General features: G+C 41.4%; 1 protein-coding gene and 1 long non-coding RNA gene across 2 annotated transcripts in view; one reads left to right on the top strand and one right to left on the bottom strand.

The window, feature by feature from the left end:
- LOC116701084 (uncharacterized) overlaps nucleotides 1-17,749 on the bottom strand; it is a 24,199-nt gene extending 6,450 nt beyond the window's left edge. The window contains exons 1-2 of the long non-coding RNA XR_004334810.1: nucleotides 17,691-17,749; nucleotides 380-387 (exon numbers count right to left, since the gene is read on the bottom strand). This is a non-coding gene — a long non-coding RNA (uncharacterized LOC116701084). The remainder of the gene's footprint in view (nucleotides 1-379; nucleotides 388-17,690) is intronic.
- Nucleotides 1-18,267, top strand: part of grk6 (G protein-coupled receptor kinase 6) — a gene marked incomplete at its 3' end in the record, with an annotated part of 106,977 nt that overhangs the window by 42,572 nt on the left and 46,138 nt on the right.

Here is an 18,267-nt window from a genome sequence, read left to right as displayed (position 1 = left end):
TGCCGACCTTTGCCTAATGGTACGTCCGCCTCTGTTTGTATCTCCCTCTGAGAGAGACTATGCTGTTTTGGACGGGCTTGGAGGGTCTCCTGACACTGTAAGAAAGCTGGACAAAAGCTGTGGATCTGTCCAAAGATTCCCATATCTGTCATTCACACACTCCTCCGTCATATCTGCCTTTCCCACTGGTTGAGTCCATTTTAATTGGCAAACAAAGCTGACAAACGCAACGGGCCCATGCACACATGACTTCGTACTCATTAGAGGATCCGAAATGTACCGCTGCGTATTCTCACCCAGACAATGAGTCAACGCAGCAGCAACACACCTCTCTTTATTGTGATATTGAGAATATTGTGTGAGCAGAAGACTGATTTACTCAAATACCTAAGCAAAATTTTTGTATTTTCCTTGAGTATTTCCATTTTATGCTACTTTATACTTCTACTCCCCTATACTAACACAATACTGTACTACTACTTATACTGTAGTTACTATTTTTAGATAAGATATGCTTCTATCGTATGATTTAGTACTGTCCTACTATTATTCTCATTAGCATATAAAGCTAACAATGGCTACCTGATTTCCTCATGTTAGTGAAAGCCCTGAGAGGCCTCGTCCCAAGTTATTTATCCTCTCGCACACCCAAAGGTCCCCAAGGACTTTTACATGTTATGGAGTATCATTAGACTGGTGTATTTCTACTTTATAGAAATCAGAAGTCATTCAAAGTTATGTGAATGCAACATTTTGATCGCTGCATTCACAATTGTAGAATTGGCAGAAAATGCATCTGGACAAAGAAAAAAAACGAAAGATTTTGTTGCATATTGCATGCACGGCGTATCGTAATATATAGTAGAGAAGAGGAGATAGAAATTGTAAATATGTATAAAAGAAAAAGAAGAGAAAAACAATTTGTTTCTGCCAAGAAAGGAAGTTGACAGTTTCCTGAACGCGTCTCCCTCCCACTCACTTTTCTTCTGGTTTCATAAAAAAAACGTTCACAGAGTTTTTCAGAGCTGAATCATAACTGAGGCTTTTCTCTAAGTACATCTCATCGGTAGTCTAATATCTCACTCTCACGCTTTCTAAATCTCACCTTTTCTTTTTCTTTTTACTCCTAACATGTGTCCGTATTTGGGCTCCTCCTCTAACTGGGACGTTAGCTTTCACCACATTTTTTGAACAGGCAACATTCAGGCCGGCTAAGACCATTCTGACTGATAACTCTCCTGTTTTGTTTTCTCAGTTTGAGCTGTTTAACTCAGGAAAAGAGGGACAGGGTCCTCTGGGTAAATATAACAGGTATAACTCAGGAAAAGAGGGACAGGGTCCTCTGGGTAAAATAACAGGTATAACCAGGAAAAGAGGGAAGGTCCTCTTGGTAAATATAACAGGTCATAACGCAGAAAAGAGGACAGTCCTCTGGTAATATAACAGGTCTACTCAAGAAAAGAGGTACAGGGTCCTGGGTAAATATAACAGGTTAATCAGGAAAAAGGGGACAGGGTCTCTGGGTAAAATAACAGGTCTAACTCAAGAAACGAGGGACAGGGTCCTCTGGGTAAATTAAACAGGTTTAACTCAGGAAAAGAGGGACAGGGTTCCTCTGGGTAAATATAACAGGTCTAACGCAAGAAGAGGGACAGGTCCTCTGGTAATATAACAGTCTAACTCAAGAAAAGAGGTACAGGGTCCTTGGGTAAATAAACAGGTATAAACTCAGGAAAGAGGGACAGGGTCCTCTGGTAAAAAAAACAGGTTCTAACTCAAGAAAAGAGGGACAGGGTCCTCTGGTAAATAAACAGGTTTAACTCAGAAAAGAGGACAGGGTCTCTGGGTAAATATAAAGGTCATAACTCAGAAAGAGGGGACAGGGTCCTCTGGGAAAATAACAGTCTAAATCCAGAAAAGAGGGACAGGGTCCTCTGGGTAAATATAACAGGTCTAACTCAAGAAAAGAGGGACAGGGTCCTCTGGGTAAATATAACAGGTCTAACTCAAGAAAAGAGGGACAGGGTCCTCTGGGTAAATATAACAGGTATAACTCAGGAAAAGAGGGACAGGGTCCTCTGGGTAAATATAACAGGTCTAACTCAGGAAAAGAGGGACAGGGTCCTCTGGGTAAATATAACAGGTCTAACTCAGGAAAAGAGGTACAGGGTCCTCTGGGTAAATATAACAGGTCTAACTCAAGAAAAGAGGGACAGGGTCCTCTGGGTAAATATAACAGGTCTAACTCAAGAAAAGAGGTACAGGGTCCTCTGGGTAAATATAACAGGTCTAACTCAGGAAAAGAGGGACAGGGTCCTCTGGGTAAATATAACAGGTCTAACTCAAGAAAAGAGGGACAGGGTTCTGGGTAAATTAACGGTTAACTCAAGAAGAGTACAGGGTCCTCTGGAACAAAACAGGTTAATCAGGAAAAGAGGTACAGGGTCCTGGGTAAATATAACAGGTCTAAATCAGGAAAAGAGGACAGGGTCCTTGGGTAAATATAACAGGTCTAACTCAAGGAAAGAGGGACAGGGTCCTCTGGGTAAAAAGAACGTCTAACTCAGGAAAAGAGGACAGGGTCTCTGGGTAATATAAACAGGTTTAACTCAGGAAAAGAGGGACAGGGTCCTCTGGGTAAATATAACAGGTATATCTCAGGAAAAGAGGGACAGGGTCCTCTGGGTAATTATAACAGGTATATCTCAGGAAAAGAGGGACAGGGTCCTCTGGGTAAATATAACAGGTATAACTCAGGAAAAGAGGGACAGGGTCCTCTGGGTAAATATAACAGGTATAACTCAGGAAAAGAGGGACAGGGTCCTCTGGGTAATTATAACAGGTATAACTCAGGAAAAGAGGGACAGGGTCCTCTGGGTAATTATAACAGGTATAACTCAGGAAAAGAGGGACAGGGTTCCTTTTTTGTGAATACAACAGGTATAAGTATCATTTGTCCCTCTCGCAGTAAAGCTCATTAATGAGCAGCGATGAATCTGTTACTGTATATCTGTGACTGGGATGGATGAAAAGGACGAATGAAATTGTTTTTGTTTTGAAGTATGGCTTTTATCTTATTTTAGTTTAGAAAATTGTAAATTTTCATTCTGCACAGCCCCCTGAGTCGCCCATATGTCGACTGTACATATTTCTTTTAATTGGTTTTTAACCCCGTGCTTGTTGTTGTGTCTGTAACTCTCGCAGCAGAGTAACTTACTCAATGTCCAAAAACCTATTTCTCCTTAGGGAGACCAGTAAAAGTACTTTTGGGGTGAGACACCCAGACTCTTAACCTTGGGGTGAGACACCCAGACTCTTAACCTTGGGGGAGGGTGAGACACCCAGACTCTTAACCTTGGGGTGAGACACCCAGACTCTTAACCTTGGGGGAGGGTGAGACACCCAGACTCTTAACCTTGGGGTGAGACACCCAGACTCTTAACCTTGGGGGAGGGTGAGACACCCAGACTCTTAACCTTGGGTGAGACACCAGACTCTTAACCTTGGGGGAGGGTGAGACCCCACCTTAACCTTGGGTGAGACACCCGACTCTAACCTTGGGGAGGGTGAGACACCCAGACTCTTACCTTGGGGTGAGACACCCAGACTCTTAACCTTGGGGGAGGGTGAGACACCAGACGCTTAACCTTGGGGTTAACACCCAGCACTCTTACCTTGGGGGAGGGTGAGACACCAATACGCCCTTAACCTTGGGGTGAGACACCCGACTCTTAACCTTGGGGGAGGGTGAGACCCCCCCAGACTCTTAACCTTGGGTGAGACACCCAGACTCTAACCTTGGGGGAGGGTGAGACACCCCAGACTCTTAACCTTGGATGTAGAGACACCCAGACTCTTAACCTTGGGGGAGGGTGAGACCCCAGACTCTTAACCTGGGGGGAGGGTGAGAACCCAGACTCTTACCTTGGGGAGGTGAACCCGACTCCTCTTGGGGGAGTGAGACACCCAGACTCTTAACCTTGGGGTGAGCACCCAGACTCTTAAACCCTTGGAGTGAGACCACCCAGACTCTTAACCTTGGGGAGGGTGAACGACCCAGACCTTAAACTTGGAGTGAGACACCCAGACGCTAACCTTGGGGAGGGTGAGACACCCAACTCTTACCTTGAGTGAGACCCCAGACTCTTACCTTGGGGGAGGGTGAGACCCCCCAGACTCTTACCTTGGGGAGGGTGAGACACCCAGACTCTTAACCTTGGAGTGAGACACCCAGACTCTTAACCTTGGGGGAGGGTGAGACACCCAGACTCTTAAACTTGGGGAGGGTGAGACACCAGACTCTTACCTTGGAGTGAGACACCCAGATACTTACCTTGGGGGAGGTGAGACACACCAGACTCTTAACCTTGGTGAGACACCCGACTCTTACCTTGGGTGAGACACCCAGACTCTTAACCATGGGGGAGGGTGAGACACCCAGACTCTTAACCTTGGGGTGAGACACCCAGACTCTTAACCTTGGGGTGAGACTACTTTTGACTTTGACTGTGAACATTTGTGGTTTTTGTGCAGCTACGTGCTGAACTTCCGGCCCCCGAGTGTCTCACAGTCTGAGACGACACGCTTGACTGAACCCATTCAACTCAAAGCTGATTTGCACACAGCAGCTTTCAGGAAAGACGCACATTCTCACACACTCACGACAACACAATCTCACTCCCGTCGCGACCAATCAGCGTGCTCAGGTGCCTTTGGCGTTTGTTATTGGTGCAAAAAGTCTCCTTTTTTAGGTGCGCTTGTTCGGGATTCTTGGCGTACCTATTCTTCGGTCTCGCTCACAATCCCCCATCAACTGCAACTGGTCCAGAATTCAGCTGGGGGGGGGGAAGAGCATTCACCGCTCTGCTTCCCATCTCTGGACCTTATTACCCCCCCAACTCGAAACATTGATTCACCCCCCCCCCCCCCCCAAAGGTCTGATCCTAGACTCACCCCTGCTGCCTACTTCATACTTGTATCCACTATACCTCACAGGGTGTTTCAAGATAAAGTCCCAATATTTCATAATGTTGTAGTGTTTACTGAACTACATTTATCTGACAGCTTTTGCTTTATTGCTTCAGGCTTGTTTCTGCAACAGCTCGTTGAGTATCAGACACAATAATAACTATACTACTAAATAGTTTCCTTTGATATTGATTCAGTATTAAACGAGATCTCTGCAGTCGGCAGCAGAGAAACAAGCTCCAATGGAAGTTAATGGGATAATGGTCCAGTTTGTTTTGCTGCTGACAGACTCAGATTATTATTCTAAGGGTCTGACACCATCATGGAAAGGATTTCTAAGGAGGTCGACCTTTCTGGTAAAGATTAAGATCCTTTTTTAAAACATGAAAGTGCGTTGGCTAAACCCACCAGACTCCATGTAAATAATCAGTGATTTTAGCATCGTAAAACACGGCTTTCTAGAACATCTCTGAGCTTGTCTGGAGCGACTATCGGCTCCGTTTGGTCAGGGTTTTCTTTCTTTCATTCCAATATCGGGTCTGTCAGTCACAGTGGAAACCGGGGACATTTCCGGGGACAGATCCAGCCGGGGACAGGTCACCAAAACCGGGGACTGTCCCCGGAAACACCTCTGGTAACAACACACCATTTCTCTTGTCTTCCCTTGTGGTTTTGCAATGGGTCCAAGTTCCACTTTCTGAGTGACACATGCAGGAAATGGCAAAGTTAAAGCTTCTTGAGCCTTGATGGATGCTGGCTCCTCTTCTCCTCCTCTTCCTCCTCCTCCTGGATACTCTGAGGTCTTATCTACAGGCCATTAAAGAAACTCGATCCAACAGTAAACCAGGTGCTACGTCTCAAATTGCACGCTTCCCTACTTAAGCGGTACTTACGCCGCTGCAGGAGCTCTTCGCTGAGCTTTCGCCGTTGCACACGTAAGTGGCCGGAAGTTTCTACCTGTGCGTTGGTGTCTGCATCAATGTCTTTGAGAGAATAGCAGGGCCGCTGTGTGTGTGTGTGTGTGTGTGTGTGGGGAGTAAAGTGAGAGAGTAATGGGGATAAGCTTCGGAGCGAGTAGCGACTCTAGAGTCTAGAGTCTAGAGTCTCCCCTGTACTTTCTAGGTCTCTAGAAGTGTATTATTCAACTTTTGTTTTTATTAAAGAAAATCCGATTGAAAAATCCAAACGGCACCCATGTACCGTAAAAAAATCAAGCAGACACAAAAGCATATTGTCCCAGGCTAGTGGGAGTCAATGGTGCAAACAGTAATAAATACATGAAACATATGCATATTACAGTGCATTACCTTTTGTGGCTTTATGCACCAATGGTTCATGAGAAAAGACATGAGAAAAGCCTAGAAAGACATCTACGTAAGAATCTATCAAACCAAATTTGAAAGTCTTTTAGACATCAAGCTTACAAATGGCCGCTGCTCCAACTGCTTTTCAATAACTATGTCAACGTGTAGGTTGGTTGTTAAGGATCTTCAGGGCCTATTTGAGGGGTTTACAGCCATGCTGGGGTCTCTTGGAAGCTGTACGTGCCTAAAGCTGAATGCTAAAGTCAAGAGGATTTACCCACTGGGGACCATTAATGTCTGTTCTAAATATCACGGTAATCTTTTTCATAGTTGTTGAGATATTTGGGTCCAAACCAGAGTGGACCGGCCGTGGCGCTAGCATGGCGAGAAGACAGATAAGGCCTCTTTGTGTAACGATGTACAGCATGTTCTGTACAGTCCTGGAGCCCCATTCATGGACATCACACCTCCAGTGATCTATTGTGAAAGTCCATTGATCCGCAACCACGTAATGACAAAGTACTCGAAGTGGGAGATGTTCCATTTCAGGCATGAGTAGCCCGTGTGGGATTGGCCAAGTGGCTTCATGAACTGTAATGAAGCTAATTGTTTTGGTGTTTTTGAGAGGAGAATAATTGGGTTTTGTATTTAACGTAAACAGGCACTTTAGACTGTCAACTAGAAATGTTAATTATTTAGTCTTAAAGCTATGGAACAAGTGGAAATGTGTCTTGTTGTCGCCATTCTAGATACTCCGCCCCACTCTGCTCGGCTTTCCTTTCGACCATCCTCCCTTTTTTCTTCAGCTATTTCCTTTATTGTTCTTTTTGCTCCCATTTTGCTCCACATCGTCCCGCTCTGGTCACTTTTGCAGCAGGGCGTAGGAAGTTTGTTAGAGCAGAGAAAACAGAGAAAAGAGATAATTAGAGTAGGACAGGAGACAAAGCAAAGAGGACGTCGCAGCGTAGCAGAGCGAAACGGAAGAGAGAGAAGTAGGGCAGAAAAAAAACTCAGGAATTGGGATAAAAAAGCGTCATTCACTGTGTCATCGAGAGGAAGTGACTCAGCAAAGGGACAAGAAAGTAAATTTCAAACAATGGATGTGGCAATCCTCCCGTGCTCATTAACTGTACCAGGCAGGGAGAGCCTGACGATAAGATGCCATTGGTTGAATTGGGGAGTTTGGAATCTCTACTTCTGCACCTTTAATTATTTTGACTATGTTTATTTTAAAAAGAAAAAAATCGGTCCCTCACAAGTCCTCCAGCTTAATGGAAGTGGCAAAAAACTCAAGCATCACTTCAATCAATTAATAGATGCATTCAAAGTTGTAATTTGCAATTTAATAATCAGTGATTTTAGTCATTTATCAGGTTAAAAAAAAGAACAATTTGCTCTATAAATCAAGTCACTTAGCAAGTAGTTTAAAAGGTCACAACTGTCTTTCTTCAACCTGGCAAGATCGTTGCAGTTGGCAGCGGTGAAACAAGCTAAAATGGAAGTTAATAGGGGAATTGTGCAGCTTGTATTTACCTTCACAAAAGTGCTGACAGACTTAGATTAGTATTCTAAGTGTCTGACAACATTATGGAAAGGATTTCTGAACAGGTTGAGCTTCCTGTTGAAGAGTAAGATCCTTTTTTTTTTTACATAAACATCTGCCAAGCCCACCAGACTTAATGTAAATAAACAGTCATTTTACCACTGTAAAATTTGCTTCATTCAAAGTTGATAGAAACAAAAAACACAACAACTGTGAAATGCTGTTTTAGGTCGTCCACTTTTCCCACATCACAACTCTAGTTTTGGTTGAAATAGACACATAGTTTATCGACTAACATGTGACAATATGTTGTCTCCATTAACCCTAAAAGTGTTGCTTTTTTAAATGGAGTCTGGTGGGTTTAGCGCTAGCGACTTCAGCGCTGAAGGGATCCTTTCCATGATGTTGTCAGACACTTAGAACATTAATCTGAGCCTGTCAGTGGCAAAACAAGCCCTTTTGTGAAAGTAAATACAAGTTTGACATTTGCCCCATTAACTTCCATTGTAGCTTGTTTTGCCGATGCCGACTACAGTGATCTCGCTTAATGCTGGACCATTGTCTAATATTGTTGTTCCCATCAGTCGCTTAGACACAGAAACATAGGGAAATAGGGTCCAGGTTGAAAAAAACACTTTGAGATGTCACTTTGAAAATCTGGTAACCTTAGAGCGGCATGAGACACACTTTTTTGTTAAATTAACTCATGACGTACAACTTGGAAACGTCTCTTTTTTTTTTTTTACACTCTATGTCCACTGGATCCGACTGCATTATGGCTCAGTTACAGCCCAGCCACAGCTTCTACGTCCACAGGAAACATTTCTAGAAGCAGCACTCGTGTTTGCTTTTTTTCCGACAATGTCCTGGTCATAAACTAATGATGCAGCTCAGCAGCTTGGGAAGGACTGCTTGGCTAACCCAGTATTCATAAGCTGTGATCAGATCCAGTTATCTGACAACAGAAACAGAGCAATGCGGAGGGAAAAAACAAAAAAACAAAAACTAAATTTTTGGGTTGTGCTATATAAAAACACCGATAACATGAGGAGTCTGAAGGCTGAGACTCTCCCACTAACTGCAGACACACAAAAAAGCTTTGTTCTGATGTGTTGAGACAAAGGCAGGAGCAAAAAAAAGAAGAAATTGCTAACAAATATTAGCATTTACATACTGTAACATACTGTATACAAGTGAATTTCAAGCTTCAAAGGTGCAAACTGCTCCGTCAAATCAGTTTTTTTTCGAGATGAGGATGTAGACCACATCCCAAAATCGGTGCTGTGGATGCAAACACTCACGTTACAGATGTTTACCGAGGAAGGAAATGAATGCAATGTGTTTTGGTTTGAGACCCTGAATGTAAACTGAACTTTGTTTGTCTAGAGGTAAACTCCACAGAGTACCTTTAAATAGCTTCATACATTTTTTTTTTTTTTTTTTAAAGAAAGCGGGCCTCTCTCGCTGCACAGACCAAACCAGTGTTTCCTATCGTTAGCGTGTAGTTTAGCTCAAGCTGCAACCCAGTCGTGTATTATAAATCCCATTGTTGTGTTGAGTAGGCTTTGTAGTCTTGCATTGATTCATTGCCAAGTAAATTTAAAAAAAAAGAAGCAATTAACGATCATTGTTACTGTCAATGAATCTCTTGATTATTTTCTTGATCAATCCATTGGTCTCTAAAATGTCAGAAAATGGGAAAGTTATTCAGAGCTGTGTTTTTCGAAGCCCTCAAATGTTTTTTTTAATCCACAACTCAAATATATTCACATTACTGTCACAGAGCAGTGGGAAAAACAAGCTCTGCAGCGCTACTGTCTGTGGTTTTGGGTGTTACAGAGGAGGAAGATCGTTTGACTTGCAGATCATTTCACGTCTTTAAAGTCCCCCCCCTCTCCCGGCGATCACACCGGCCTCTCTGCTCCTTCCGGATTCACATTTGTTTGTTCATGAAGTCGCTTTGCATCCACATGACTCGCAGATGCAAATCCACATTGGTGCTGATCTTTGTCCTGCAGCTGAGCTGATGAGCTCAAACGGCCCCTGGTGCACGTCTAAAAACCTCCCCAGCAAGCACAGTTGGCTTCACATAACCACCGGATCAACAGCTTTAAAATGAGTATATTCCATCGTGTGTTGAAGACATTGAAATAGTCTGTCCAAACAACAGTTATCACTCCATGTAACCGAGGCTAGTTGTTGCCAAACCATACTCCACTCACAGGCTCATCTGTAGAGGTGTAGAGGTAAGGTTTCATGGCATGAAAATCTCACTTTATAAGGCTTTTTGGCATTAATATGCCCCCCCCCCCCCCCCCCCAGCCTGCCAATGGCCCCCCAGTGGCTAGAAATGATGTTAGGTGTAAACCGAGCCCTGGGTATCCTGCTCTGCCTTTGAGATAATGAAAGCTCAGATGGGCCGATCTGGAATCTGCTCCTTATGATGTCATAAGGGGATAAGTTACCTCCCCTTTCTCTGCTTTGCCAGCCCAGAGACTTCAGATACAGTATTCGGGGACCACTAAGGTCTATTTAAAAGAGACTTCAGATACAGTGTTAGGGACCACTAAGGTCTATATAAAAGAGACTTCAGGTACATATTAGTGACCACTAAGGTCTATATAAAGAGACTTCAGATACAGTATTAGGGACCCTAAGGTTCTAGATAAAGAGACTTCAGATACAGTATTAGGGACCACATAAGGTCTATTATAAAGAGACCTCAGATACAGTATTAGGGACCACTAAGGTCTATTAAAAAACTTCAGATACAGTATTAGGGACCACTAAGGTCTATATAAAAGAGACTCAGATACAGTATAGGGACACTAAGTCTAGATAAAAGAGACTTCAGATACAGTATTAGGGACCACTAAGGTCTAGATAAAGTACTTCAGATACAGTATAGGGGACCACTAGGTCTATATAAAAGACATCAGATACAGTATTAGACCACTAAGGTCTATATAAAGAGACTTCAGATACTTTTAGGGACCACTAAGATCTATATAAAAGAGACCTCAATACAGTATAGGGACCACTAAGGTCTATATAAAAACTTTAGATACAGTATTATGGACCTCTAAGGTCTATATAAAGAACTTCAGATACAGCATTAGGGACCACTAAGGTCTATATAAGAAGACTTCAGATACATATTAGGGGACCACTAGGTCTAATAAGAGCCTTCAGATACAGTATTAGGGACCACTAAGGTCTATATAAAAGAGCCTTCAGATACAGTATTAGGGGACCACTAGTCTATATAAAGAGAGCTTCAATACATATTAGGGACCACTAAGGTCTTAAACTAAAAGGACTTCAGATACAGCATTAGGGACCACTAAGGTCTATATTAGATACTTCGATCAGTATATGGGACCACAGGTTCTATTAAAAGAGCTTCAGATACAGTATTAGGGGACCACTAGGTCTATATAAAAGAGACTTCAGATACAGCATTAGGGACCACTAAGGTCTATATAATTGTAATCTAATGTTCAGATAACGTTTTAAGGAGTTTTAGGGCATTAACATTTTAAGATCACCATAAAAAATGGATGGAAACTTGTTTTCTTCCTCAACTCTTTATGTTTTACTTTCATCGGTTTCCCCCTATTTTGACTTTCACCCATTTTCTCTCATGTGATTTTCCGCCTTCCTGAAACTCCCAAATTAATGTCAACAGAAGTTTTCCACTGCTCATTTCTGTTTTTTGTTTTGTTTTTAAATGTTCCCGTGAATGAGACTTCATGCAAATGTTATCACTGAACATGTGTTCACACCACCGGCCACTGTGTGCGTTTGACTGATAAACGTGTCGGCGTCATTCACTGTTGTTACACTCCTCTCTATTGTTTACAACTTCGTGGATTGTACGGAGGGATTATTTCTGTCAGAATGGGGGTTCAAATCTCTGGTCCAAGTGGTTCAATTCAGGACTTTGAGCATTTTTATTTTTAACTTTTCTGCATTGGACTGTTATGTTAAAGTGTCAGCTGTGACGCTTTGGCTACAACGAACATGTAAAGCCGCCTACACATAATAATAATAATAATAATATACTAGTAATGATATATAGATAAAATTTTTATTTAACGCGCCGTTTTCTAATCACTACAGGTCGCTTACGAGACAATAACAGAGACACAGGGAACAAAAAAGTATAAACATTAACCCACAAAATAATCATATGAATACACATATTATATATACATACACACATCAATAAAAATAATATACTACACATATTATTATATCATACACCAATATATAAATATCACATACACATTATATATTTACATACACCATATTATATATATATCTACATACCACTATATATATATATACATACACACATAATATACACATACACACCATATATAATAATCACATCTATACTATACATACATATCATATATATATCATATCACACATAATATATCTAATACATACACACATACTATACCATTTATATACTCAATACACACTCATATATATAAACATATACATACACTATATATATACAACACCATATATATATATAAAATATACCAACACATATATATATACATACACACATATATATATAAATATATACATACAACATATATATATAACATAACACACACATATATATATCCATACACACATATTATAATATATATACAACATATATATAATACTACACACATTATATACATACACACATAATATATAAAATATCTCCATACACATATATATATTAATACATATCACAACATACTAATATACATTAATAATACTACACCATATATAGTTATAATCATACACATACTATATATACTAATACACTATATATAAACAGTACAATATATACTATAATATCACTATCTAACATATATCTCTATCATACAACATATATATAAATCATACATACACATATATATATAACATACACACATATATATATACTACAACACACATTATATATAAATATATATACATACACATAATATATAAGATCTCATACACACTATATATATATAACTACTACACATAACAAGATACATATATATATATAAATACTATACATACACACATATATATATATATACACACATTCATATATAATAACATAATCATATCACTACACTATATATAAACATACACTCCATATAAATATAAATACTACAACCATATATTATTATGATATACACATATATACATACACATATATATAGATAATACCACACATATTATATATACTACACACATTATATAAATATCTAAATATATACATACCATATATTATACAGACACCATATATATATCTAAATATATACATACACATATATAGATATACATACGACACCAATATATATACATACACATATTATATACATACCCACTATATATATATATTAACATACACACATATATATATATATACACCAGATATATATACCACACATATATAATATATACATACACCTATTATATACATATATATAAGATAATATATAATATTATATATATATATATCACTCTAGAGCGGGGTCCGGTACTGTTTTGACTCAGAGCGCCATAAAAGCCAAAAATATTTGTAAATATATTTCAGTAAGAGCCATATAATATATAGTTTTAAGACGGAATTCAACCAAATGTTTGAATGAGTTAATAAGCACTCGATTTATTCAAGTCAAGTCAAGTTCATTTCCTCCACACAAATGGAAATTACAGTGCTCCCAATCGCCATCACACCCATAAAAACTAGAAAGTAAATACAATTTTATTATTTAATATTCCAATAGTCTTTTAAATCAGTTTTGATTATCTGGTCTTTGTTCGGAAGATCATCAAAAAGTTCATTGGCTTCATCCAGCATGAACGTTATATATAACATTTTAGCATACTCACCATCATGGCATATATATATATATATATATATATATAATCATATATATATATATATACAAAACTTAATTATTTTCCCCTTTTGGCATCTAAGAATAGATTTTCTTTGTCTCCCACTTCTAGGAAAGACCCGATTAATCAAGAAGATGATGAATAAATCTGGAGATTGATAGACGATGGAAATATTGAGTTTTTGTTTTGTTTGTTCATTTAAAAGATCTAATTTTAGCCGTCTTTTTTTTGTTTTAGCATTCTTTAATGTGTTGTAAACCAAACCAAAACCTGACTAAATGTGTGGTCTTTGCTGTGTGATGTAGTGTGACTGCTCCTTTTCCTGGAAGGTTAATACGCCAGATATTATTTATTATATATATTATTATTTCAGATCATAAATATGTAAACAGTTTCTCTTGATAATGAAATGAATGTCCCTTTTATTTTAGTCCTCCACTTATAAAACCTTGCTGGTAGTTGATGGAAAGATGCAGTCGTTGCACAGTTTCATTTTGCTGAAATTAGCTTTTTGGATTGAAACATAACTTTATTGTTACAGTTAATTAACAACATTGTTGTGTGTTCTCCTCTCTCTCTCCTCGCTATCTCTCTCTCTCTCTCTGTCTCTCTCTCTCTGTCTCTCGTCTCTCCTTCTCTCCTCTCTCTCTCTCTCTCTCTCTCGTCTCCTGTCTCTTCTCTCTCTCTCCCTCTCTCTCTCCCCTCTCTCCCTCTCTCTGTCTCTCTGCTCCTCTCTCTCCTCTCTCTCTCTCTGGTCTCTCCTCTCTGCTCTCTTCTCTCCTGCTGCTCCTGCTCTCATCTCTCTCCCTCTTCCTCTCGCTCCTCATCTCTCCTTTTTTTGTAGAGAAGCTACCGCAGCTTTGTGACGGCACCCTACGGAAACGCTTGCTACTTTCAACATGTGCTGCGAGACTCGACCAGAACGGAGGCGCGCGGTCCAAGTTCCGCTGACACAACTGTGGTAACGAAGTGTGTGTGTGTGTGCGTGTGTGGTGCGTGGTTGTGTTGGGGTGTGTGTGTGTGTGGTGGTGTTGTGTGTGTGAGAGAAGTGAGTGTGATGGGGGTCATTTGGATGTGTGTCTTTGTTCCTGGGAAGTGGTGTTTGTGTTGGAGCAGTTTTGTCTCAATTGCCCTTTTCCATGACACCAGTGTGGAAGGACAATAGTGAGTGTATGCATGCGTGTGTGTGCACGCATGTGTTGGCAAGTGCAGGTGTGTGTGCACGGCGTGGGTTCACGTCGGGGTTGTCACGTGCGTCGTGGTGTGTGTGTAGTTGTCTAGGCATATCAGGATTTTGTTTTCGCAAACTGGCTCCTCAAGGGTACCGCGTCGCCGAATGGGTTTTCCTCAGAAGGGGTGAGGCGTCCCCTTCGAGATCAGGGTGAAGCTCGAGTCATGCCGAGAGACGCCGTAGAGCCTACCTGCTCCTGTCCCGGCGTCACAAGGACCAGTTTTAGGTGGTTCTGGGCATCTGGTAGAGTATGCGCGTCCTGGGCGCCTCCCATAGGAGAGTGTTTCCAGCACGTCCAGCTGGAGGAGAGGCCTCGGGAAGACTCATACTAGGTGGAGAGGGATTATAGTCTCCAACCTGGCCTGGAACGGCCTCGGGCATCCCCAGTCGTAGCTGGTTGATGTGCTCGGCGAAGGGAATTTTGGGGTCCCCTACTGCTGATCTCGCTGCCCGCCCCTGCGACCCATACAGGATAACTGATGAGTATGGCATGGATGGATGGACATGCTCCTCAATTCTTATAAGTCAAGGAGGGAGGGATGTGGGTTTTTTCTTATTTTCTTCTTCTTCCCACTTCAATATCCTGGAGAAAGGGAAAGGAGGGATGTGGGTGTCAAATAAAAAATAAAAGGTTTGGTCACACACACACACACACACACACACACAGACCGAAAACGACCACCAGCTTCCTTTACCTTATAAATAAAAGGGTCAGCAGGTACAGTGCAGAAAACTGTCACTTCCTGATGAAAAGACGTGTTGTCATAACACATTGTCACACCTAAACGACCTTATAGGTCGATTTCCAAAGACTCCCTAAAACGACGGTTTGACTGCTGCACGGCGGCCGTTTAGTTTAATCACGTGAGCGTAATCATGGCGGTTGGTGCAGTGACCAGGGGCGGATTTAGTCATTTTGAGGCCTAAGGCGAACACAGGCACGGGGCCCTCCACAAGCCGTGTTCTCCCCCTTTTCACTCCCTATTTATCTGAGAAAGACGTGCTGTAACTAGCTGATTTGGCCAGAGTGCTGGATCATCTTCATCATAACACGTTGATTAGGGTGACTGCTCCTCACAGAGTCTAGTTGTATTGTATTGAGTAGTATGTGTGTCACCATCTTCATCATTGCCATAGTCATCATCATGGACAGTGAAAGCAGCGGTTCCTTTACCATCTCCTTTCGAAGGATCTCATCATGAATTAAACAATCGGATAGCACTTTGGCGTATCAATGTTTAGAGATGTAATTAATTGGTGAAAAGCAAGACAACAAATCGTAGCCGTAAGTTTATGAGGCGTTTTACGGGGCCCCTGGTAGCTCGGGGCCCGAGGCAATTGCCTACCTTTGCCTAATGGTACGTCCGCCTCTGGCGGTTACTGTGTGTTTAGCCGTGCACAGAGCACCGCGAGACCACAGGCTTTTTTGTCCCTCAACATGGCCGGCGTCTAGCTAACATTGACATTGTGTGAAGTTGGGTTCAGTGTTCCCAACCTGGCAACCCCCCCGTGGACTTCAGGTCTCGGGAGGGGGGGGGGGGGGGGGGGGGGGGGGCAGGGGAGACGACCCACTCCAGTGTTTTGAATTTGGAGGGTCAGAAATACACATTGCTCCTTTAACTTAACAACTGCCATTTTAAACAGGTAGTAAAGGTGAAACGAGACTAGTTAAGTGTAGGTAATAAGAAAACTTAGTTGGGGGTTAGTAAAAAAATCATCAATTAATCTCAAATGTACTAACGTGTGTAACACAGATATCTGAAAACCCTCTGTATGGGTAGGGAATAGTTTTTTGGGTGATTTGAGTGAACTAACCCTTAAAACATCTATGGACTAGTGAGCTGGTTCTCATGGAGGACCTGGTTGCAGGAAGTTTAATTATCCTGAAACCCTTGAGTTAAAGGTGGGAGGGAGGAGGAAGTGGAGTTCAATATCTGTTTAATGAAATACAGGAACTCAGGACTTCTGGGGAGAAAAGTGCGTCAGTGTGTCGACCCCTCTTCTACCTCCCATGTTGTACGGGACTGTCCACACACACACACACACACACACACACACACACACACACACACACACACACACACACACACACACACACACACACACACACACAACTCCTCTTTCTGTTGACCTCATCTGTCACAGTTGAGCAGCTCGCTGCTCGCTCTGCTCACTGAGGGAAGTTTCAGTCACACAGTTTTTTCCCACTGGAGTCGTGTGTGTGTGTGTGTGTGTGTGTGTGTGTGTGTGGGTGGTGTGTGTGGTGTGTCGTGTGGGTGTGCGTGTGTTTTGCCATGTGTGTGTGTGTGTGTTTGCATGTGTGTGTGGACAGTCCCATTGTTGCTGTCCCAGTTGATAAATGATAAACCATGGTTTACTCCTTCGCTGAAGGAGCCCACTGATTGGCACACACCAGTGGTGGAATGTAACTAAGTACATTTACTCAAGTACTCTGCAACTTTGAGCCACTTGTACCTTTACTTGAGTATTTCCATTTAATGCTCCTTTTTATACTTTTAACTCCACTACATTTATTTGAAAATAGCCAACTTTCCGTCTTTAGCGTTTAGCTTAGCTAAGCGCCACAGCAACCATAGATGACACTGGTTTGGTTTATTCAAATGTAATATCCAGAAAATAAAAATAGTCCTTTATTCCATGTGGAAATGCCATTGCCAGATCCTCGCTGCTAGTCTATATTATTTGAATAGTTCAGGTCTGACAATATCATAGTCACAAAGGGAAAAGTAGGGCTTGGTACCGAATTCAAGACTTGTTGTAGGCACCGACCGAATTTCAATACCCGACGAGTCAATCGAGACCTCGACGTGACACAGCTCACGGAGCTGAAAATGAGTAAATGATTTGTGTCCTAATACAACATGTTGTAATTTCTTTTTGTCCAAAAAGGACTTTATAAAATTGGTTGTAAAGTCCTGGTATTGGTACCGGTACCGGTATCGCAAGCTTTTAACCCTTGTGTTTTCTTCCCGTCAATCATGAAAAAACCCTGTTTTGGTCACGTTTTTTTCCAACATTATCATCCCTTTTTCCAACATTTTTGTCACTTTTTCAATGTTGCCGGTGCTTTTTTTTCTATATCAATGTTTTTTTGATATTTTTAATGTTGACATTTTCAGCGTTTTCTTTCGACGGCCCATTTTTTGTAACAAAAGAAGAAAAGAAAATGAACTAAAAAAAAACGGGTCAAATTTGACCCAAGGACTAAATGAGGGTGCCCAAAACCGATGCCCAGCCCTGGAGAAAGGTGCCTGCTAACAAGGCAAGGCGGCTTTATCTGTAGAGCACATTTC

The sequence above is a fragment of the Etheostoma spectabile genome, chromosome 13 (genome assembly GCF_008692095.1).
Source record: "Etheostoma spectabile isolate EspeVRDwgs_2016 chromosome 13, UIUC_Espe_1.0, whole genome shotgun sequence".
Lineage (NCBI taxonomy): Eukaryota > Metazoa > Chordata > Actinopteri > Perciformes > Percidae > Etheostoma > Etheostoma spectabile.
This window is presented reverse-complemented; position numbering and strand designations above follow the sequence as displayed.